The sequence below is a fragment of the Pristis pectinata genome, chromosome 3 (assembly GCF_009764475.1).
Source record: "Pristis pectinata isolate sPriPec2 chromosome 3, sPriPec2.1.pri, whole genome shotgun sequence".
Taxonomy (NCBI): Eukaryota; Metazoa; Chordata; class Chondrichthyes; order Rhinopristiformes; family Pristidae; genus Pristis; species Pristis pectinata.
This window is the reverse complement of record NC_067407.1, coordinates 38,582,285-38,606,995: the sequence shown is the minus strand read 5'-3', so window position 1 is coordinate 38,606,995 and position 24,711 is coordinate 38,582,285. Positions and strand designations below refer to the sequence as shown.

General features: G+C 41.6%; 1 long non-coding RNA gene across 4 annotated transcripts in view; it reads right to left on the bottom strand.

The window, feature by feature from the left end:
• LOC127568289 (uncharacterized) overlaps nucleotides 1–24,711 on the bottom strand; it is a 79,974-nt gene that overhangs the window by 31,950 nt on the left and 23,313 nt on the right. The window contains exons 1-2 of one of the 4 annotated variants that reach the window (XR_007955989.1): nucleotides 23,847–23,941; nucleotides 10,821–10,968 (exon numbers count right to left, since the gene is read on the bottom strand). The exons of 1 other annotated variant lie outside the window; for it this stretch is intronic. This is a non-coding gene — a long non-coding RNA (uncharacterized LOC127568289). Of the gene's footprint in view, nucleotides 1–10,820; nucleotides 10,969–23,846; nucleotides 23,966–24,711 lie in introns of those variants that run through there. 2 more of the 4 variants (XR_007955987.1, XR_007955991.1) reach the window with 2 other exon arrangements.

The following is a 24,711-nucleotide window of genomic DNA, read 5'->3' as shown; positions in this document are numbered from 1 at the left end:
TGTGGAGTCAGCATTGGTGGTATGCTTCTAGTGCTTTGAACTGCCTGCTATAGGTAGTTCGGTTTCCTGAAGCATATAAGAGGACTGGGATCACTTGTCCAGTAGACCTTGAATATTAGTCATAGAATTGCGCGGCATGCAAAGAGGCCCTTTGGTCCAACTCGTGCATGCCTACTAACCAAATTGCCTACCTGAGCCAGCCCCATTTGCCTGCATTTGGCCCATATCCCTCAAAGTTTCCTGTCCATGCACCTGTCTAAATGTCTTTTAAACATTGTAATTGCACCCACGTCTACCACTTCTTCTGGTAGCTCGATATACTCACCACCCTGTGTGAAAAACTTAGCCCTCAGGTCCCCTTTAAACCCTTCCTCTCTCACCTTAAACCTATACCCTCTAGTTTGAGACACCCTTACCCTGGGAAAAAGACTAAAAATTCAACTTATCTGTGTGCCTCATAATTTTATACACCTCCATAAGGTCACCCCTCAGCCTCCTGCACGCCAGGAAAAACAGCTCCAGCTTGTTTTAACTTGAGCACTCTAGTCCCGGTATCATCCTCGTTAATCTTTTCCGTACCCTTTCCAACTTAATGACATCCTTCAAATAGAAAGGTGACCAGAACTACGCACAATAGTTAGAGTGTAGTCTCACCAATATCTTGCACAGCTGCAACGTGATGTCCCAATTTTTGTAGTCAGTGCCTTGACAAATGATAGCAAGTGTGCCAATTGCCTTTTCCACCACACTGTCTACCTGTGTTTGAGGTACTCATCTTCCAATACCCCTTTCTTCAGCTAAAGATAGCACCAGGACACTGGAGGGGATGGTGAATTTCATCATCAATGGCTGTGGGAGTCATCAGTCGGTGCAAGCAGACATTCACCAACATCTTCGATGTGCAAGATGTTTTAGGCCAACTGAGGAAAAGTGCATTTGAAAATCAATATCTCAAAGCTTACACAAAACGTCGTAGTCTACTGGGCAGCAGCGATCCCTGTCCTCCTATGCTTCTAAGACCTGGAAAATGTTAGCATCAAGGCAGTGGAGTAAACGTCCCTGGACACAGATCTACACACATGCACACACTTATCCAACCCTCCTTCCTTCTTCAAACCCTCTCCTCTTGCCTGCTTTTCCCTCTTCAACTCGTGGCACTCTTACTTCCCAGCTCTCCCACTGCCAACTCTCAGCCTACATCCCTTCTCTTCCATGACCTTCCAACCATCCCTCTTCTCTTCAACCATGGGCTTTTGCTTGGTGTGAAACAATTTCCTGACCATATTTCCCTGATCTGCAGGCCAATATAGACGATCCCACCCCATCCCACCTGCCCAAATACATAAACAGTAGATGTTTCTCTACAGAAAGCTTGGTGCATGGAGGTTTATGTAGAGCTCCAGCTTTAGTCCAATGCTGCCTGTCAATGGGCTGTGATGACCCATTGCACTGCAAGCGGGTGGTGAGTATGGGTGGTCAAGATAGCAGCTTGTTATTAAATTTGAGGCAGTTAGCATTTCTAGTTACCAGGGAGCTTGTTACTTTTCAGAAAGTTTAAAGCTACTTTGCAATTACATTTTAAAAATCACTCTCATACCTCATGCATATACTCAACAAATTACTTCAGTCAATAGGGGACAGGATGCAATTTGGATTATATCAGATATCAAAAGTTATCAAAATGGTTTTCTGCTATTGAATTTAAAAGACTGCTTAAGAGACTGCTAAAGAAAAATGGAAATTTCATATATATTTGTAAGAAAATTTATCAGGCACTCTTTATTATCAGTCAGGAAAATTAAAAAAAATCCAATTGTAAATAGCATACCTGTAGTATTGGAATCAAACGTTTTGCAACTCCCTATCAACAAGGTTTGTGACTACTGCCCATGCAAATGAATTCTAACAAACCAACAACTTTAGCTGAGGAGGAGAGAAAAGCAGCGAGGCAGGAGGGCATTGATAGTAGACAGATAATAATGTTGACTCAGTATTGGAAAAAAAGATCACATTTAGGGTCAATTGAAAAATTAGTATTCTGATAATATGGTCAACTGAAACTGGATGGGAAGGATGTCTCCAAGAAAAACATGTTATTGTGCCAAGGAAGGAATATTGAATTAACCTGTAAAAATCTTCAAGGAAGAAATGACAAAATAACAATATTATCTTGAAGTTGGTGACCCAATTAATCTTAAAGATCATTCCACTGTAATATGATTTATGAAAAATTATTTACAAAAAAAGTGGACTGCATGTAATGCATTTATTGGCATGATCTAGTGTTCCAAGTGAAAATAACACACTGAAAATGTGTGAACTATTCAGAAGTATTCATTTTCTTTCATACCAAGGGAAGTACCTTCCATTTACTATGTATTCAATACCTCGCTCTTATGATTTAAGGAAACAACTTAGGGAGAGGATGTGACTTGCAGAGCTGCATGATAGTCTGTGTGGACCAAAGTGGGCCACAAACAACTGAATTAAACCAACATGTCCAGGCTGGCATTGGGGGGGGGGGGGGGGGCAGTGAGGTTCATGCAATGAGAGTCCTGTCAAACATTTTGATAAGTGCTCATCATCATTTGTTTCATTTCCCTTATTACAGATAAACTCACTCCTCAGATCTCCTTTAAGTTTCTCCCCTTAAACCTATGCCTTCTAGTTTTAGACTCCCATCCTATCTACGCCCCTCATAATTTTATAAACCTCCATAAGGTCACCCCTTAGCCTCCTACATTGCAGTGAGAATAAATTCAGCCTACCTGATCTCTCCTTATAACTACAGCCCTACGTTCCAGGCAACGTTCTGGTGAATCTCTTCCACACTCTCTCTATTGCTACCACATCCTTCCTGGAGCGTGGCAACCAGAACCATAAATAATACTCTGCGGTCTAACCAATGTTTTGTACAACTGCAACATGACATCCCAATTCTTACACTCAAGGCAAGAACATCAAATGACATTTTCACTAACCTATCCACCTGTGTCACCACCTTCGGGGAGCCATGGACTTGGACTCCAACGTCCCCCTGTACAAGAACGGTCTCTGTCATTTACTCTATACGTCTTACCAGAATTTGACTTCCCAAAATATATTACCTCACACTTGTCTGGTTTAAATCCCATCTGCCACAGCTTTGCCCAACTTTCTATCTGACCTATTTCAGATCAAGAACCTGCATTAGGACTGACCGTAGAGGGAAGATAGCCAGTATAAAGAAGTGAGAGGGAGGGAGGGAGGGGTGAACGGGGTAGGTAGGTGATAGTTTGAGCCGGGTTGGGTGGGAGGGGGGTGGGGGGGGTGGAAATGTTTAGAGGCAGAGGCTCGTCAGTGATATTTGGGTGCTGGATGCGGAGGCTCATCACCTTTCATCCCACTAGCCTCTACATCCAGCACATCATCCTTTACCACCAGCTGCAACAGGATCCCACTACCAGTCACATCTTCCCCCTGTCCTCCTCACTCCGTCCCCCACCTCGTCACTTTCCACAGGGACCACTCTTTGTAACTCCCTGGTTTGCTCATTGCTGCCTCCACAGATGCTGCCTAACCCACTGAGCTCCTCCAACAGTTTGTTTTTTGTTCATTCCAGATTCCAACATCTGCAATCCGTGTCTCCGAAAACCACTTCCCTCTGCTTCCCATCATCAAGCTAATTTTGGATCCAGTTTGTCAACACATCTTAGATCCCTTGTGCCTTAACTTTCTGGATCAGCTACCATATGGGACCTTTTTAAAAGACTTATTGGCCCATATAAACCATCAATTTTCTGAACTGTCTTCATCAATTTTCTTAGTTGATCTCCTCAAAAAAAACCTTAGATCTGTGAGACATGATCTTCCCTGTACAAAACCATGCTGACTCTTCCAAACAAGTCCCTGCCTTTCCAAGTGAACAGGAATCCCATCCCTCAGACGCCTGTCCAACAACTTCCCTACTATTGATGCAAGCTGTAGTTTCCAGGCTTATCCCTACTGCCCTTTTTGAATAATGGGACTACATTAGCTACCCTCAAGTCTTCTGGTACTTCACCCATGGCTAACAAAGATCTCCATTAGAGCCCCAACGATCTCCTCCCTTGCTTTCCTTAGCACCCTGGGATAGACCCCATCAGGCCCTGGGGACTTATCCACACTAACATACTCTAGTATTTCTAACATTTCTTCCTTCCTGATACAGACATGCACCAGAATACCAGCGCACCCTTCCCTGAACTCTCCACCCTCCTTGTCATTTTCCTTGGTAAATACCAATGAGAAGAATTCATTTAGGACCTCAATCATACAACAGTACAGCACAGTACAGGCCCTCAGCCCACGAGGTTGTGCCAACCTATATAAACCTTATCCACATTCAATCCATCACCCTCTCTCCTTCACCTTCATGTGAAGATAATTATGGGGGATTTTAACATGAAGATGGACTGGGAAATCCAGCAAGGCGGTAGAACTCAGGAGAGTGAGTTTGTGGAATGTCTAAGGGACGTTTTTCTGGAGCAACTTGTTGAAGAGCCCACCAGGGGATTGGCTGTTTTGGATTGGGTGCTGTGTAATGAACTGGAGGTGATTAGGGAACTAAAGGTAAAGGAACCACTGGGAACCAGTGATCACAATATGATTGAGTTCAGTTTCAAGTTTGAGAAGGAGAAGCTGATAACTGGTGTATCGATATTTCAGTGGAACAAAGGAAATTACAATGGTATGAGAGAAGAGTTGGCCCAAATTGATTGGAAGAGTAAGCTGGCTGGAGGGATGGCGGAGGAGAAATGGAAGGAATTTCTACGGGAAATAAGGAAAATGCAGGATAGATATATTCCAAGAAAAAAGGTTTTGAATGGAAAAAAGGCACAAATGTGGATAACGAGAGAGGTGAAAGCTAAAATAAAAGCAAAAGGGGTGGCGTACAAAGAAGCAAAAATTAGTGGGAAAACAGAAGACTGGGAAGCTTTTAAAAACCTGCAGAGAGAAACTAAGAAGGTCATTAGGAAAGAAAAGATGAATTATGAAAGGAAGTTGGCAGATAACATTCAAAAGGATACTAAGAGTTTTTTTTAAATACATAAGGAGTAAAAGAGAGACACAGGTTGACATAGGACCAATTGATAATGGTCCAGGAGGTATTGTAATGGACGATAGAGAGATGGCAGAGGAATTGAATGAATATTTTGCATCGGTCTTCACCGTGGAGGACATCAGCAATGTGCAGGTTAGTCAGGAGTCTCACAAAATGGAACTGAGTTCAGTTAAGATTACTAGGGAGAAGGTGCTAGGAAAACTAAATGGGCTAAAGACTGATAAGTCTCCCAGACCGGATGAGGTGCATCCCCGGGTTCTGAAGGAGGTGGCTTTAGAGATAGCAGAGGCATTGGCGATAATTTTCCAGGAATCGATAGATTCCGGCATGGTTCCGGAGGACTGGAGGGTCGCAAATGTAGTTCCATTGTATAAGAAAGGTGGGAGGCAGCATAAAGGAAATTACAGACCTATTAGTCTGATGTCAGTGGTGGGAAAATTATTGGAATCTATCCTCAAGGATGGGGTTATGGAATACCTAGAGGCGCAAGGCAAGATAGGTCCTAGCCAACATGGTTTTGCGGATGACACCAAGATAGGTGGAGGAGTAGGGAGTATTGAGGAGATAGGAAGGTTGCAGATGGACCTAGACAGTTTAGGAGAATGGGCAAGGAAATGGCAGATGAGATTCAATGTTGAGAAATGTGCAGTTGTACACTTTGGAAACAGAAATAAGCAGGCAGATTATTATCTAGAAGGAGAGAAAATTCAAAGTACAGAAGTACAAAGGGACTTGGGGGTACTCGTGTAGGATACCTTAAAGGTTAACCACCAGGTCAGATCGGTGGTAAAGAAAGCGAATGCTATGTTTGCATTGATTTCGAGAGGTATAGTGTATAAAAGTAAGGAAGTGTTGATGAGGCTCTACGGGGCACTAGTGAGGCTTCATTTGGAATATTGTGCGCAGTTTTGGGCCCCACATCTTAGGAAGGATGTGCTGACGTTGGAGAGGGTTCAGAGGAGATTTACAAGGATGATTCCAGGAATGAAAGGGCTTACGTATGAGGAACGTTTGTCGGCTCTTGGACTCTACTCACTGGAGTACAGAAGAATGAGAGGGGACCTCATAGCGACATTTAAAATGTTGATAGGAAAGGACAGAGTAGATGTGGCTAGGCTGTTTCCCTTGGTGGGCGAGTCCAGGACCAGAGGGCACAATCTTAGAATTAGAGGGTACAGTTTCAAAACAGAGATGAGGAGAAATTTCTTTAGCCAGAGGGTGGTGAATTTGTGGAACACCTTGCCACGTACAGCAGTGGAGGCCAGATCAGTGGGGGCGTTCAAGGAAGAGATAGATAGATATCTAAATAGTCAGGGTATCAAGGGATATGGGGATAAGGCCGGAAATTGGGATTAGAATAGGGTTTTTTCCGCATTCCCCATTTCTTTTTCCCTTTTCCTTGGAGCAGACTCGATGGGCCGAATGGCCTGCTTCTGCTCCCTTGTCTTGTGATCTTGTGACCTCCCATAACCCTCTATTCTTCTTTCATCCATGTGCCCATCCAATAGTCTCTTAAATCATTATATCATATCAGCCCCTACCACCACCCCCAGCAGTGCATTCTGGCACCCACCACTCTCTGTGTAAAAAAAACCTACCTCTGACATATCCCTTGAACTTTTCCCCACGCACCTTAGACGGATGACCTCTAGTATTGGCCATTACCACCCTGGGGAAAAGGTGCTGGCTGTCCACTCTATCCATGCCCCTCATAATCTTATACACCTCTATCAAGCAGGCACAGTAGAGTAGCGGTGAGTGTAATGCTATTACAGTGTCAGCGACCCGGGTTCAATTCCAGCCACTGTCTGTAAGGAGTTTGTACATTCTCCCTGTGTCTGCGTGGGTTTCCTCCGGGTGCTCCGGTTTCCTCCCACATTCCAAAGACGTATGGGTTAGGAAGTTGTGGGCATGCTATGTTGGCGCCGGAAGCGTGGTGACACTTGCAGGCTGCCCCCAGAACACTCTACGCAAAAGTGCATTTCACTGTATGTTTTGATGTACATGTGACTAATAAAGAGATCTTGTCTTATCAAGTCATCCCTCATCCTTCGTCGCTCCAAAGAGAAAAGCCCTAACTTGCTCAACCTCTCCTCATAAGACATGTTCTCTAATCCAGGCAGCGTCTTTGTAAATTTCCTCTGCGCCCTCTCCAAAGCTTCCACATCCTTTCTATAATGTGGCGACCGGAACCAAACACAATATCCCAACAGTGGTCTAACCAGAGTCTTATAGAGCTGCAACATTATCTCTCAGCTCTTGAACTCAACCCCCCGGTTAATGAATGCCAGCACATCATACGTTTTCTTAACCCCCCTATCAACTTGCGTGGCAACCTTGAGGGATTTATGTACTTGGACCCCAAGATCTCTCTGTTCCTCCATGCTGCTAAGAATCCTGTCATTAACCTTGTATTCTGTCTTCAAGTTCGACCTTCCAAAGTGTTTCACTTTACACTTCTCCGGATTGAACTCCATCTACCACTTCTCTGCCCAGCTCTGCATCCTGTCTATATCCCATTGCAACCTATGACAACCTTCTGCACTATCTACTACACCACCAACCTTCTTGTCATCTGCAAACTTACCAACCCACTATTCCACTTCTTCATTAAAGTCATTTATAAAAGTCACAAAGAGCAGGGGTCCCAGAACAGACCCCTGCAGAACACCACTAGTCACCGACCTCCAGGTCAAATAATCTCCTTTTACAACCACCCTCTGCCCTCTGCGCGCAAGCCAATTCCAAATCCACACAGCCGATTCTCCATGGATCCCATACCTTGTGACTTTCTGGATGAGCTTCCCATGGGGAACGTCGTCAAATGCCTTGCTAAAATCCACATATACCACATCCATCACACTACCTTCATCAACTTGCTTTGTCACTTTCTTGAAAAACTCTATTACGCTCGTGGAGGCATGACCTGCCCTTCACAAAGCCACGTTGACTATGCTTCTCCACGTTCCTTGGTTGCACAAACAGATTACCCCACTTGTGGCACTTCTGTTTTAAAGTACCAAAACAACATAATTTTCCCTCCACTTCACCAAATTCCCCCAATCAGCAAAATTCCAAGAACTTACCTTCCATAGAACTAAGTTGCATGCTCAGTTAATGCCTAGGAACTTCTACACTGCCTAGGAAATGAAGTCACTGTTTGGAGGAACATTTGTTCAGGTGTTGTCTGACTTACTGAGTATTTCTAGTATATTCTATTTTCCCCAATATCCACAATATTCTGCATTTGCTTTTGCTTTATGCATTGCCTGTCAAAGGGCACCCACAGAAGTATTATAAAAATTAAGTGGTATCTAAAAGACAGTTCTCTGGAGCAGGTACCAGCCCACAGCTGAGAACACCACCCAGTTAAGTCACTTTTTAAAAAAAAAATCCCCTTGCAGTTTGCCTGCTTTCCTTAGAGACCCCATCCCACCACTAATGTGCCAACTCGCACTTGCATGACTTCCTGAAACTGCTGTCCCCTCCGTCATCATAATGTCCCCATGTCCCAGATTCAAATCTCTGGGCATCCCACTTCCCCAAGGTTCTGACTGAGCCTACAGCCACCAACCCTCTCCTCTTCCTACTGGTTTGCAGGCTAACAAATATGGTCACTGACATGCCAGGCAATGACACTTCACTGGTAGATTTGAGTTTTTAAAATCAGGGTCAGGAGAAAAAAATGTTCATCCAACAATTTCCCTTTAATTGCTAAGTATCCAGGGAAAGATCGCAAAATTCTGAGGAAGGGCTGTTTTCAGTGATCAGAACATTTCTACACTTAAAATGTTTTCCATAACTGCTATGTTTTAAGTAGAAACATACAATTCACATAAATCCTGAATAGGACAAAAGGAGATCATTAATCTACCCAGTAAAAGATTGAACAATCATGTTTGCTTTTGATAAAATTCCTAGAAAAATGGCCAAATCACTGATCTTCAGGAAGATACTGCATAAGTTCCTCTTTGTAGAATCTCTATTACATTTTATGTTTGCCTTAGTTATGCATTACTATTGCAGTACATTTTGGAAATGCAAAACACTACAGTTAAAAAGGGAAAGATCCGGGCAACATCTTTGGTTAAAAGTATTGCCTCATTTTGTTTTGCTTTAAAAGCTTTGACCATTTTGTTTTAAACTCAAAACTGAGAACAAGCCATTGGACATCCCTATTCATAGGTCTACAGTTAGAGCAGGTGCAAGATAAAGAAGTCTATATTAATGGACAGACCTCAAGGTTCTGGAAGAGGCAAAATGCAGATTTATCATGACATTACCTAATATGATGAAACAGTTATCCCAAGTCTGAGGTGCTTCAGTTGAAACATTACATTATTGGATAATATGATAGACACATTAAAATAATACAAGGATAGCACTTGGTAGATAATAGACTCTATAGCTGAGAACCCTAGAAAGGAATAAATGTAAAAGATCAGAACAGAGTTGTGTGTGTGTGCATGCAAGTTGGCAGGCAAGTTAGAAATTGTGTCAACATTTAAAAATAGATTGGATTAGTTGATGGCAAAAGGGATAAAAGAAAATGGGAGCAGATTAAAAGCATTTAGTACTTTGTTTGTTCAGATGAAATGACCATATCCCTGTTGTAATTTCCATTAATTTCTGTGTCAAGGCTGCGCCATTGACAACAATCTGCAAAATCCCTTTTTTTTAAAGAAAAAAACACAGATTTGACTGAATTGAAATAGACGCTGCAACGACTTTTCAACTGACAACCAACCATACAACCATGAGAAAATATGCTACAAATTGAGTATACTACGTACCACATACTTGCACGTTCCTGACTAAAACCAGGACAAAGCTCAGCAGTAACACTGACCAAAAATATTTTTGAATAACTTGGTTTTTCTCCTCTCAAGACAAATGTTCACAGAAAATAGATTGAAGAACATTAGAAAAATAGCACATGAACTCCTAACAGTTAGTCATTGATCATGAAGCAGCAGATAATACTAGGAGGATACATTTGGGGCATTCTGGAGAACAATTCGCGTCACGTGTAAAGAGTAATTTCATCATTATCAATGTGAAAGTTGAATAACTCCACACTGCAAGAGATTTGGGAAATTACTGTCCTTTCAAATATCACAGTATGAATAATTTGGAAAGATAAAAAAAATCAAATGAACAGGTATGACCAAGAGCAATAAAAATACATAGCAGTTTAAGTAAAAATTGGATCCCGCCAAAACTTTGCAGAAAAATTAATAAAATGTATCAACTTGCATACAACAATGGATCAGGTCATATTGGTCCCAGCCTGTGTTCTGGACTTTCTTTCCACTATTTTCTGCAATTCTTGCAATGAAGAGGTCCAGACAAGCTGTCCTCACACCCCAGAGAAATCCAGTGAGGAGGAGCCAGCTCTGAGTAATGAGGAAATCTCTGGCATCTTCCTGATTGAAAATCATTTAAAACATCTTTGCCAAAATATCACAGATGGAGATATTAAAAAAGTGTATGTATATTAAAATATCAAATTAAAATTGTTTTTATTAAGCATTTTAAAGCACTAACACATAATTAAAAACATCATACATAGTCATGGAGTCATACAGCCTGAAAAGGGGCCCCTTCCGCCCATTAAGTCTGCACACATCCACACTTACTCTACAATAATGCTATTTTACTCTCCCCACAATCCCATCAACTGTCCCCAGATCCTACCATTCACCAGCAATAGGAGCAATTTACAGTGACTACTTACTCAACTAACTTACAAATCTTGGGAAACCAGAGCAGCAGAAAGAAACCCACATGGTCACAAGAAGAACATGCAAACTCCAGCAGCAGAAGTCAGGATTGAACCAGGGTCGCTGGAGCTGTGAGGCAGCAACATCAAAGGCTGCACCACTCTGTTGCCCAAAGATTAAAATAAAGAAAAAAAGGAGTAGTGTGAGTTTCATAAATTTCTAAATTTACAAAGTGAGAATTTCAATAGCAGTAGCTAAAGCCAATTTGACCTAAAGCCTATAAAAATAGTTAGGCAAAAAAAGACAACTGTCACAATGATATGGAACAAGAATTATTACAAGAATCATAACCCCCAGCCAACATCAGAAAACCCACTTCCTTGTTCGATAATTAATTTGTTTTAGAAAAAGCTTAAACCCATTATTTTGGACTTCACACATTGACCTTAAATTTGACAGGCTATCAGATTAACCTGAATTTAATACATAATAACAATTTAATATAATCTGTTCTCAATTACTTCCTTGATTAAAAAAACATAAAATGTTGGAAACACTCAGCAGGTCAGGCTGCATCTGCAGGGAAGAGAAACACATCTAATGTTATGGGCTAGACTCTTCAATAGAACTGGGAAAGAGAGGAAACAAGTTAGTTTCATGTTGCAGAGAGGATGAGAGAGGGAACAAAAGGCAGGAGGGAATAGCTCTGATAGGGTGGGGCCAGGAATTGCCATTGTGATAAAGTGTGTGAGAGAGTGCGAGAGAGAGCACCAGAGACAGAGACACGACATGTAAAAGCTATGAAATGCAAGTCATACTTGTAGGAAATGCCCAGAAGATCAGGCAGTGCCAGTGGAGTGAAAAAAGAACTAGTTAATATTGTTGATGCATAATCTACAGCAGAACTGACATATTCCAATACAAACAGGAAAGTGAGTTACCTGAAAAGGCTGTAACATGCCCAGATGGAAGTTGATGTTTATATTAGGTTGCAATGGAACAACGTAGGTGGTCACAAACAGGCAAGAGCGGGAGTAGTTTGGAGAATTAAAGTGGCAAACAGGGAGCTCAGAGTCACCTCTGTGGACTGAATGCAGGTACTCCACAAAGTGGTTACCTAACCCACATTTGTTTTTTATCCCCACTGTAGAGGAGACCACATTGTGAACACTGAATATGGTACACTAGATTGGTATTGGTTTATTATTGTCACTTGTACCGAGGTACAGTGAAAAGCTCGTCTTACAAACCGATCGTACAGGTCAATTCATTACACAGTGCAGTTACATTGAGTTAGTACAGAGTGCATTGAGGTAGTACAGGTAAAAACAATAACAGTACAGAGTAAAGTGTCACAGCTACGGAGAAAGTGCAGTGCAATAAGGTGCAAGGTCACAACAAGGTAGATCATGAGGTCATAGTCCATCTCATTGTATAAGGGAGCTGTTCAATAGTCTTATCACAGTGGGGTAGAAGCTGTCCTTAAGCCTGGTGGTAGGTGACCTCAGGCTCCTGTATCTTCTACCTGTTGGAAGAGGAGAGAAGAGAGAATATCCCAGGTGGGTGAGGTCTTTGATTATGCTGGCTGCTTCACCAAGGCAGCGAGAGGTAAAGAGTCCAAGGAGGGGAGGATGGTGTCCATGATGTGCTGGGCTGTGTCCATAACTCTCTGCAGCTTCTTGCAGTCCTGGGCAGAGCAGTTGCCGTACCAAGCCGTGATACATCCTGATAGGATGCTTTCTATGGTGCATCAGAAAAAGTTGGTGAGAGTCAAAGGGGACAAACCAAATCTCTTTAGCCTCCTGAGGAAGTAAGAGTGCTGGTGAGCTTTCTTGGCCGTGGCATCTACATGATTTGACCAGGACAGGCTGCTGGTAATGTTCACTCTCAGGAACTTGAAGCTGTCAACCCTCTCGACCTCAGCACCATTGATGTAGACAGGTGTATGTACACCGCCCCCTTTCCTGAAGTCAATGACCAGCTCTTTAGTTTCGTTGACATTGAGGGAAAGGTTGTTGTCATGACACCATTTCACTAAGCTCTCTAACTCCTTCCTGTACTCCAACTCATCACTGTTTGAGATACGGCCTACAACGGTGGTATCATCTGCAAACTTGAAGATGTGCAAGTGAATCGCTGCTTCATCTGGACAGCTTGTGCAAGTCCCTGGATGGTGGAAAGGAAGAGGTGAAAGGAGTAGTGGTGCATCCACTGCAGTTGCATGGGAAAGTGCTGTGAGAAGGGGAGTGGTTGATGGGTATCAAAGAGTGAACCAAGGAGTCAGGAAGGGAATAGTCCCCTTGGAAATGCTTATAGCTGAGAGGAGAGAAAGGTGTGTCTGGTGGTGGAAATTGCAAAGGATAATCCATTGAATTCAGAAACTGGCAGGGCAGAATGCAGCAACTGGTGATCTGTTTGCTTCATTCCGAAGGAGGAGTGTGGGAAATCCAGAATCCAGGTGTGGGGATCCAGAAAGGGAAGCAAAATGTCAAAGATGGATCAGGTGATGACAGAAGAAGTGTAGAAATTTGCAGCTAAAGGAATGAAATTTTTAAGTTCTGTATGAGTATAGGAAGCTGCACTAATACAAGTGACACCCACATTACAGAGGGGTTGCATTCCTAGAAAAGGGTCAGTATTGTGATTTTCTGTAATGTGAAGATGTGTCATCTGTGCCATCTGTGCATGTGCCAGAAACAGGAGTTGAAGGAAATGTTTATTTACTGTTCCCCCCAACACAAATTCTGTGAGAGTGAGAGTAAGGTTTATTTTGTACCTCACATTTTTGCATACTGTTTTGTGAATTGTTAGGGCAAATTTACGTTACTCGAATGGTAGTAACGTGTGGGTCACCTGTACAGCAATCCAGAAACTGAGTTGAGAGAAGGGATCTGATAGGACTGAAACAAAGACAGGTGTAGCTTGGACTTGCACAAGTTCCCATAACCATTCTTCTGAAAGCAAGTGGAGATGTTTTTTCAATGTGAGGACGAGTTCAGCCATGTGAAAGAATGTGTTGATTTTGCCTCTGTTCAAAGTAGTAGTGAAGGGCCTTCAGACCCTCAGAGTTGGGATGGAGGTGTAAAGGGATTGTAGGTCCATGGTAATGACGAGCTATTTGGGACTAGGGAATTGGAAACAGTCAAAGTGGCAGAGGACATCAGAGGTTTCAGAGATACAAGTTAGAAAGAACTGGGTTGGAGAGAAAGAGTGGAATCAAGGGAGGAAGTAATAAGTTCAGTGGGGAAAAAGCAGGCTGAAACAATGGGGTTACTAGCTTGCAGATCTTGGGCAGCAGGTGGAATTGTACTGTGTAGGGTTAGGAAACTTTAAAGCCAGAAGCAGAGGAAAAGATCTCCTGAGAAAATGGAGGTCTCTGACCGTCTGGGAAACAGAGGCCTGATTTTCAGTAGTGGGGTCAGATCCAAAAGGAGGTAATAGGCTGAATCTTACAGCCAATGTTTGGCCTCTAACAGATTGAGGTCAGTTCACCAAAACATAACACCACCACCTTTAACAGTGAGTTTGATGATGATATTGGGGATACTTAGTCAATAGAGTGCTGCAAGTTCAGAAGGGGTAGCTTAAACACAGAAAGCTTTGGAAAAATTGAGAAAATCGGTGTCATGTGAACAGCTATAAATAGGTCCGGAGAGGGCAAGAGGCCAGAAAGAGATGTGTGGATAGATCTGGGATTCTGCATAGCAGAAGAAAAGATCTACATTTTGGGGTGAAGACTCCTTGCCAAAGAAATGAGCACAAGATGGAGATGGCAGAAAAACGGCTTCACATCATGTCAGGGTTGGAATTCACGAAAATGGGAACATAGATGAATGAAGTTGAGGCCTCTGCTGTGGACTGACTGGGATGAGAAAGGGGAATATCAGAGGGGAAAGTGAAAACACACAGAATGTAGAATAGGGTAAGTGATGGGGTTAGAGTCATAGACTCGTCCATGCTGACCAGTTTACCCACCCGAGCTGGTCCCATTTGTCTGCATTTGGCCCATATCCCTCTGAAACTTTCCTATCAATGTACTTGTCTAAATGTCTTTAGACATTGTAATTATACCAACCAACCTCTACAGCTTCCTCTGGCAGCTTATCCCAGACACCATGTGAAAAACTTGCCACTCAGTCCCCTTTAAATCTTTCCCTTCTCACCTTAAATCTATGCCCTTTAGCTTTAGGCTCCCCTACTCTGGCAAAATGACTCTGACCATTCACTTGATCTACGCTTCTCATGTTTTATAAACCTCCATAAAAGGTAACCCTTAGCCTCCTTCACTCCAGGGAAAACAGCTCTAGCCTATCCTCTAGTCCCGATAAGAGACCAGAGGGAAGGGGAGAAGGATTGAGGGGGAAGTTTAGAATTTGAGGTCAGTTGAAATTTGTGATATTTGACCTCAGAATTTCCATTTAGTTTCTTGATATATTTTTCTAGAAAACTTTTCAAAATGCATTTTATAAACTCATCATTCGTGTTACTTCTGCAAATTTGGTTTGTCTAGTCTATAAGAAGATTAAAGCCATCCACAATTACTGCATTAACCTTGTTACCTGCTCTTTTAATGTCCTTTTTTGTATTCTGTCCAACATTATGATTGCTAGAGTGCCTATAAATTACTCCCACTGATGTTTTCTGTTCTTTGTAATTTCATAGTGCTATCAATAATGATTCAACATCCCAATATTCTAAGTTGAGGTTCCTATTTTCTAGTTTTAGCCTCATCCATTATTATCAGGGCTACCAAACCACATTTTCCATTTTACTTTTTCTTAAAGTCAAGCACACTAGAACATTTAATTCTAAAAAAAGACCAGCCTATAACCAGAGCTCAGAATGGGATTCAATCAATACACATTTCAACTCCATCAATGCCACTCTTTTTATGGATACATTATGCACCTTCTACTTTGCCAGCTCCACTTGAATGTACTTGTACCATGGTGCCTTGATTAAGTTGCCATTTCTCCCTGCAAAATTTTATTCTCCTCCACAGTTGGCTAGGACTTCATTCCTGTTGGATAGAGTAAAGGCTAAGGATCCTCCAACTGTGCTTTGAAATTCACCTTTAATTTTAACTCCAATTTACAGAAATGCTGAAGTAAATTAGATCTGCTTTGAATGCAGCCTTCTTGCCTGCTCTCTTACTGTACTGCTTAGTTTATTCTTTAACAACTTGCATTTATATAATGCCTTTCATGAACTAAAACATTCCAAGAACTTCACAGAAGCATTACACAATTAAATATCAAGTCACATGAAGAGATATTGGAACAGGGTGACCAGGAGCTTTATCAAAAAAAAAGTAGATTTTAAGGTACAACATTTACAATCGGACAGAACCAGAGGGACATGGAGAGGATATTATCAGGCTAGAGGAGGTTACAGTAACGAGGAAGGATTTGAATACAAGGATAAGTATTTAAAAAGGCATTGCTCAACTGAGTGATCAATGATCACGGTAATGATGGATAATAGCAGATGTACGAGTTAGAACATGGGTAGCAGAGTTGCAGATTAGCTGTAAGGGGAATGACAATAATCCTAGAAACAGAGCACAAAAATGGACCCTTTTGTCCCACCTTGTCCATACCGACCATGATGCCTATCCACGCTAATCCCATTTGCCCGCATTTAGGACCATATCCCTCTACGCCTTTCCTATCCAAGTACCTGTCCAAACATCTTTTAACTGTTGTAATTGTATCTGCCTCTACCATCCCATCAGATCTCCTTTAAATCTCTCCCCTCTCACCCTAAATCTGTGCTCTCTAGTTCTACAACCCCCTGCTCTGGGAGAAGGATTCTGACCATCTATCCTATCTACATCGCTCATAATTTTGTAAACCTCTACAAGGTCACCCCTCAGCTTCCTACATTCTAGTCAGAATAAGGCCAGCCAGTCCAATCTCTCCTTATAATTACAGCCTTACATTCCAGACAACACCCTGATGAAACTCTTCTGTACTCTTCCTGTTGCTACCATATATTTCCTGTTGCATAGTGACCAGAATTGCACACAATACTCTAGGTGTGGTCTAACCAACATTTTATACAACTGCAATGAACAGGACATTCCCAATAACAATCATGTTTAAATGCTTTGTTACGTGCATGGCCCGATAACATTTTTAAGATGATCTCTGGTCACTGACATTGCAAAACTCTACAATTGCCTGCAGACTTAAAAAATTACAGAACCCTGGAAGCTGGTTTCTCCACATTTTCAAAACCCATAATTAGAAGTTCCATCAAGACAGACTCAGTCATGCATACTCAAGGTTAATGTTCATTGCTTTTATGAAGTGGAGCTGCAAAACACAGCGTTTTTTTATCTGCCGTCACTCAGAGATCACGTTATAGATTGTTCATGAAGATTAGGTGCTAGCGTAAAATATAGATATGTCAGAGGCCTGAGGACATATTTAGAGCAGGCAATAGATCAAAAAGACTTGAGTAGCTTTCATTTGTAAGTGGAGGGGAACTAATGTTCATAAGTTTATCTCAGAAGAACCACTTGTGACAATAACAATGTGCTGTTAACAATAACAGTGAGGGCGGTAAAAATCTTATCCACGACTTGTGTAATTTCTTTCAGTTGTTCACCACAATGAAATCTTCAGTTTTACTACTGAAGGGTGTTCATTCACTGAGTGGTCCCTTCCATTACTACAGTGCAATAATTATGAAAATATGAAATGGGACTTCACCCTCAGCCCAAGTTAAGATCTTGTTTCATGATTTAATACAAACGTTTCTTAAATTATTCTTCCCACACTAAATTCACATTCAACTATTCTTTATCAAAAGAGGAAATGACTCCTTTGAATACTTTAATTGAGTTAGTGCATGCCCTAATTTGGGAATGGCTACATTGAGGTGGCTTACATTTACATCTGTGAGGTAAGTTAAATATTTTGTTTTCCCCTCAAGCTGTCTTTATTGCAGTTAAGAAAATACTTTCTTCACACTGAAAATCTGCTGAAGGGAGATGTTACCCTCTTAGGTCTTATTTAGCTCAGTTTTGATTTTGATTGATGTACAAATGACTCACATTCTGAATTCTTTCAAGGATTTTTAATTTTCTCCCAATCGACATGGGTTTAGATTCAGCACCTCCCTTTTTCATCCTTTGTTATTAAACTTCTCTATGTCGGGAATCAATCCTGGTTCTCTCATCTCAGGATTTTTCATTTTGCTTTTTGTGGTAGAGTGTTTCACAGTTTCCAGTTATCAAAAGGATTTAAATTTTTTAAAAAATTTTATTTACAGCATGATAACAAGCCCTTGCAGCCCAACGAGTCCGTGCCTCCCATTTTAAACCCAAATTAACCTACCCATACATCTTTGCAATGTGGGAGGAAACCGGAGCACCCGGAGGAAACCCACGCAGACACGAGAGAACATACAAACTCCTTACAGACAGTGACGGGAATTGAACCCCGATTGCTGGCGCTGTAATAGCATCGTGCTAACCGCTACGCTACTGTGCTGTCTTATTTTTGGTTCTTGCATGTAGATTTGAGTTTCTTTGGAGAAAAGTAATTTGCCTTTCTTGTTTCACTGCTAACTTACAAAATAATTGTCCAACTTCTTAAAGGGAACAGATAAGTCACAATGCTTTTCTGGTCTACTCATTAAATAGATGAAGATTCATGTAGGGATATTGGTTTTGAGGAGAATGCATAGTTGCCAATGCATCTTGGAGGGCACTATGGTAGAACCCAATCCCATCTTCAACAATGACTTGAGTAAACTCCCCACTCTCCCCTCTCCCAAGCCCAGGTTCTGTTGCCAATTGTTCTGCCCCTCATGTCACTGACCAAAACACAGACCAAACTTCTAGACTATCAGACCTAATTCTGTGATTTTGTGGTAGGCAAATTAACTATCTTTTTTTTTTCCTTAAGCTGTCTTTATTTCAGTCAAAAAAAATGTTTTGACAGCTTTGTTCAATTTCTAGAACTTGGTTGTCTTCAAAATATTAGATTTTATTTTAAAACCAGGGTACAAAAGTGATAATCGTAAAAAATATATATTTTGTCTCATTCATTATCAATGTTTTCTGTTGTGTTCTATACCTGCAAAGTAAAAGATAAAGTATGAAAACCACTATGATGCTGGAGGGACTCAGCAGGCCAGGCAGCATCCATGGAGAAAAGCAGGTGGTCATTGTTTCGGATCAGGACCCTCCTTCAGGACTGAAGATAGGAAAAGGGGAAGCCCAATATATAGGAGGGAAAAGCAGAGCAGTGATAGGTAGATGCAGGTAAGAGAAAGTGATAGGCAGGTGCGGGGGAGGACGGGAGAGCGATCCACCGGAGGATGGGTCAAAGGTAAGGAGAGAAGCGAAAAAAAAAGGAAAAAAAGAGATAGGCTAGGAAAGGGAGGAAGAGAAGCAGCATGGTGGGGTGGGGTGGGAGAGGGGGTTGTGAAGGAAGGATGGTGGGGATGTCCTAAAGTGGGAGAATTCAATGTTCATGCCATTAGGCTGCAGGGTTGCAAGGCGGAAAATGAGGTGCTGTTCCTCCAGTTTGTGCTTGGACCTCTCCTGGCAGAGGAGGAGGCCGAGGACTGACATATCTGTGATGGAGTGGGAGGGGGAGTTGGAGTGGGAGGGGGAGTTGAAGTGGCTGGCAACAGGGAGATGCAGATTGTGGTTAAGGGCAGAATGCAGGTGTTCTGCGAAATGGTCACCTAGTCTGCGTTTGGTCTCACCAATGTAGAGGAGACCACATCTGGAGCACAGAATGCAGTAGATGATATTAAGGAAGGTGCAGGTGAATCTGTCTCACCTGAAAGGACTGTTTGGGCCCCTGGATGGAGGTGGTGTAGGGGCAGGTGTTGCACCTATGGTAGGGGCAGTGGAAAGTTCCCAGGGTGAAGCAGGACGGGTGGGGGGAAGGGGGGAGTGAATTAGGGAGTCGTGGAGAGAGCGGTCCTGAGAAAGGCAGAAAGAGGTGGGGAGGGGAAGATATGCTTGGTAGTGGGGTCCTGTTGGAGATGGCAGAAGTAGCGGAGGATGATGTGTTGGATACGTAGGCTGGTGGGATGAAATGTGAGGACAAGGGGGACCCTATCCCTGTGAAGTATTGTTTATGAAAGCATGAAGTAAACTAGTAACACTCAAATGGGTAATGAATAATAAGAGCTGAACAATAGCAAAATACCACAGATGACAAAAATCTGAAAAATAAACAGATTCTGGACATCTTCAGTAAGAATAGCAACATCTGTGGAGAGAGAAACAGTTAACATTTTGGGTTGATGAGGAAAAAAGCCAAAACAGATGGCTGACTAATGTGATTGACTGATTTTGTTGACTTGGCAGATTTCTCATCCAAGAAAACAGATTGTCACAAATATTAAGTTTCTTCATTATGACAAACAAGCACTTAAAAAAATTATTAAGAGCTGAATATTGAATAAATGGCAACTCTTTTCCATTGACATCTCACATGAAGTTTGGAAGAGGATGCTGTGGTCAATGCCACAATGCTTTTAAATACCTGACAGGTAGATATAATCATAGTATGAACTTCATGGTATTTAGAGCCAATTTTAATGCAAGAAATGGAGTTTATCTTTTCCCCATACCAAATGTGTATTTCAAAAGGTAGATTGCTCTATTGACCACCATCAAATGCCATATGACAGGAAAACAGAATTCACAACCTTAAAAGTAAAATATTAGAACATAATAAGATGGAACAAGGAAATACTATTTAGCCCAAGACGACCAGATACAACCTCCCACCTCCCAAGATAAATTATTCTTATTTGCTATATGTAAATAAAGCAAATTTCTGGAATGCTGTTTTGTTTTTTGATCCCTTTTCTGTTTTGGCCCAACATATCAGTAGTATTAACAGCTGAGGAAAATATTATATTCCTCAGGGTATTCAATCATTTCCAAAGTGTGCTAGTATCTCCATGCTAGTAATATGATTTCATAGCAAATAAACAAATGGCTTTTAGATTACGTGTCCCATTGGTGTAAAGGACATAAGACAGTATCTCTCTCTATTGTGACTGAACTAATTTGGGTAGCCCACAGACTATGTTTGGAGTCCACCCAGTGCTGGTGTACATAACTAATCTACAATTGCAGATTTATACAAAATAGACTAATTTGCAGAAAGCACCAATAAACAATTTGGTTTTGACACAGTAAGCAGGTTTATTTTACAATGTTATTAATAAGGCTAAAGTCCAAGTATAGTTACAGAATCTGGAGTACAGGGGCCTTAGAGCTCATTTTACCAAGGTCTGTTCCAACAAATATGCTGCCCATATTTCTTTATTGCAACGAGAACGTGGCCTTTCTTAATACTAATTGCAATGAAATCTGTGCATTGTTTTGATGATTATCAAATGCCATTTTATTATCTTTCAGACAGACTACCCACTTCCTTATTTTCTTGGTACAAAGCCTATGGGGTTAAGTTTGCTGTGGGATGTAGTGGAAAAGTTTATTTCAAAATTATGCCCATTTATCCAAAATCTGCATACAGCCACGTTTCCTACTACTCTTATTGGGCAGTCTGTCTGACGCAAGAGTTAATGCTAATTCCCAGTGAGCTAAAGCACTGGTTCTTTCTAAGATGATCTGCTACCAACTACATCCCAAAGACACCATGGAGACACAAATGTGGCTACTTTGATCCAATTCATTCACCTAACTTTGCTTTCTTCCTCTATTTCCTTCCATTGGTAAATTGGTTCATTATTGTCACATGTACCGAGGTACCGTGAAAAACTTGTCTTGTATTCTGTCATACTTATCTAGGCTGGCAGCTGAATCTTTGAACATAGACCAGTCTACTGACTCAAATCAGTCGCTTAGAAGCTCATCTATTTCCTCAGACTAGCACTGTACAACTTTCTGTAAGGGATCCTCCCGTTTCAGCTTCTGTTTGTATGCAGGGAGAAGGAGCACAGCCTGGTGGTCTGATTTACCAAAGTGTGGGCAGGGGGTGGCCCGGTAGGCATCTTTTATGGTTGCGTAGCAATGGTCAAGGGTGTTTGGGGCCCCTGGTGGGACAGGAGACATGTTGGTCATATTTCAGTAACACACTCTTGAAGTTGGCCTGGTTAAAGTCACTGGCAATGATGAAGAAGGCCTCAGGGCATCCTGTTTCAAGGCTGTTGATGATGGTTCATAGAGTGCAGGCTTCACGTCCACCTGGGGTGGGACGTAGACTGCCATCAGGATAGCTGAAGTGAACTCCCTTGGCAGGTAGTATGGGCGGCACTTCACCTTTAGATATTCCAAACTGGGTGAGCAGGAACTTGCCAGGACTGTCACATCTGAGCACCACGAGGTGTGACATTTTACAAAGCATAATCAACTTCCCTGTTCCATTCTTCACCTGCATGATATGCTCATGATATATTGGCACGATAGTGTAGCGGTTAGCATAACGCTATTACAGCACCAGTGACCTGGGTTCAATTCAGGCCACTGTCTGTCAAGAGTTTGTACATTCTCCCCGTGTCTGGAATGTAGGAGGAAACCCATGCAAAGATGTACAGGTTAGGAAATTGTGGGCATGCTACGTTGGCACCAGAAGTGTGGCGACACTTGCAGGCTGCCCCCCAGGACACTCTATGCAAAAGATGCATTTCACTATATGTTTCAATGTATATGTGACTAACAAAGATATCTTATATTAATTTCTGCTTGAATATGTAGGCTTCATTACCATAGGGTGAATGGTTGCTTCTTGCAGTACCTGGGACTTTGAGCTATCTCCTCTAACACCACAGCTTATGAGAGTCAATCTGCCTCCAATAGCTCTTTCATAAAAGTCCTACCTTCACATCTGTACTAGTCTGCCAGGAAAGCAAGTGTTCTCAATGTTCTTTAAGTTGTCACAGTAACATCATCTTTATCTTTAATTACCAGGGTTAAGCTTGATGATGCTGTTCTAATTAACACTAGCCTTTTGATTTCTTCTGTGTATCACCCATTTCAGTCTGCTCTGATCTGATCTCTAGGAGGATGAAGCTTTCCATAAGCTTCACTAGGTCATTATTGATTTCAAGTTCTCTTAATATTCCAAATGAGATAACATTTGTGTCCTTGATGTTTAAATAGCAGAAACACTCACATCTCCTTTGCCACTCATTATAAATTTTCATCTGGAGTCCAATTATAAACAATTGGACCTCAAGGCAAACACCAATCCTACCATATGTTCATTCTTTCAGTATGAAAGTAAAATTTCAAACCAAGTATCATTTATGCACATTAAGCACAGCAGGATAATTTCTGCTTCCATGTTTCCTACACAAATTGTGCCCAAAATTGTGCCCTACTCATTATTCCCCCCACAACCCTTCCATCAGTTTCCACTAACATTCTTGCATACAGGTCCATCCATACATACATATGAATGAACATTTAGGAGGCAGGCAGGATATATTTGCTGGCTGCTGCTAGGCTGTGGGAATCTTCTGCCAATGTGGGAACTCTGTTTGTGACCACATTTCTGACTTGCAAACTGTTCGGGTTATGAGCAGTTCACGGGAATAGAAACCTGCCGTAACCTGGGGAGGACCTGCATTGTACAACCTTTCCCAAAATCAGCATAGTAATTATTTTTAATTTGTATTTGAAAGTCCTGACCAATGTTTCTAAATAAAATTCCTTCATGCATTTAAGGGTTATAATCTGGAGAAGTTTAATTAACACAGCCAAAAATATATTTTACAAAACATATAAAGACCCGTTACATCTATAGCTCCAGTCTCCATGTGGCTCTTTGACCAACAGCTGTTGGAATATGCAATCTGGCCCTTTGTACCATGGACTAGTTGAGGATTACTGTAGTGTGTAATTTGCTCCAGCTTTATTCAGCCAGCACATCATTCACACAAAGTATGGAGAGGAGACAGTACTTGCATGGCCAGGTCCAGAGAACACACCGTGTTCACATTGTTGACTTGGAGAACACAGAATGTTCATCCAGCGGAGTTCACAGAATGGATAATTCCATGACAATGAGGTTCAGAGAGTGCATAGTACTTACATTGCTGCAGCATCTGTAGGCTATTTCACGTTGCTATTTGCATAGATAAATAACAGAGATAGAGCTATCAACAGAACATCAGTGCCCAACACAAGATTGCATCATATGATACAACTTTCGATACTCAGTTCTTGAGGGTACACAGTTGCTCACGCTATACTACTTCCCTTTATGCAATAAATCCATATAAATCACTATTGATGTAAATAATTAACCATGATTATATGGTTAACTATTTACATCAATATACTGCTGCAAGTTCAACCAACTATAAATTCACTCAATCATTTGGAACATTTGAACATATCATGCAACAGTGCAGAACAGCACAGGAACAGGCCCTTTGGCCGATGACGTCTGTGCCAAACACAATGCCAAATTAAACTAATCCCAACTGCCTGCACATAATCCATACCTCTTCATTCCTTGCACGTTCATGTGCCTGTCTAAATGCCTCTTAAACTCCACTATTGTGTCTGCTGCCACCACTTCCCCTAGCAGCATTGATTGAACACTTCACTATAAATTGCACCTGATGACTCTAAAGATTCCACTCTAAGTACTGATGATTCTAGTGGATCACTTCTCCAGATAGATACATTTGGTCCCAGATTTTCTGCAATTGTTGCTTCAACATAATTTATCTTTATAACTGTTAATACATCATATTGCACATTCTTTCATCTTGGTAGTGTCACCACACCAAATTATCCACATCAAAAACTTAATGCTAATAACTTATCAATTACTACTGTAGTTAAAATTACACTTTATTTTTGTCTTGTTACTTGATTTAACTACCTTGGTAGTAATTGTCATTACTTTGCGTGAATGGAGAGCCCTTAAAAGCAACCAGTCGTACATG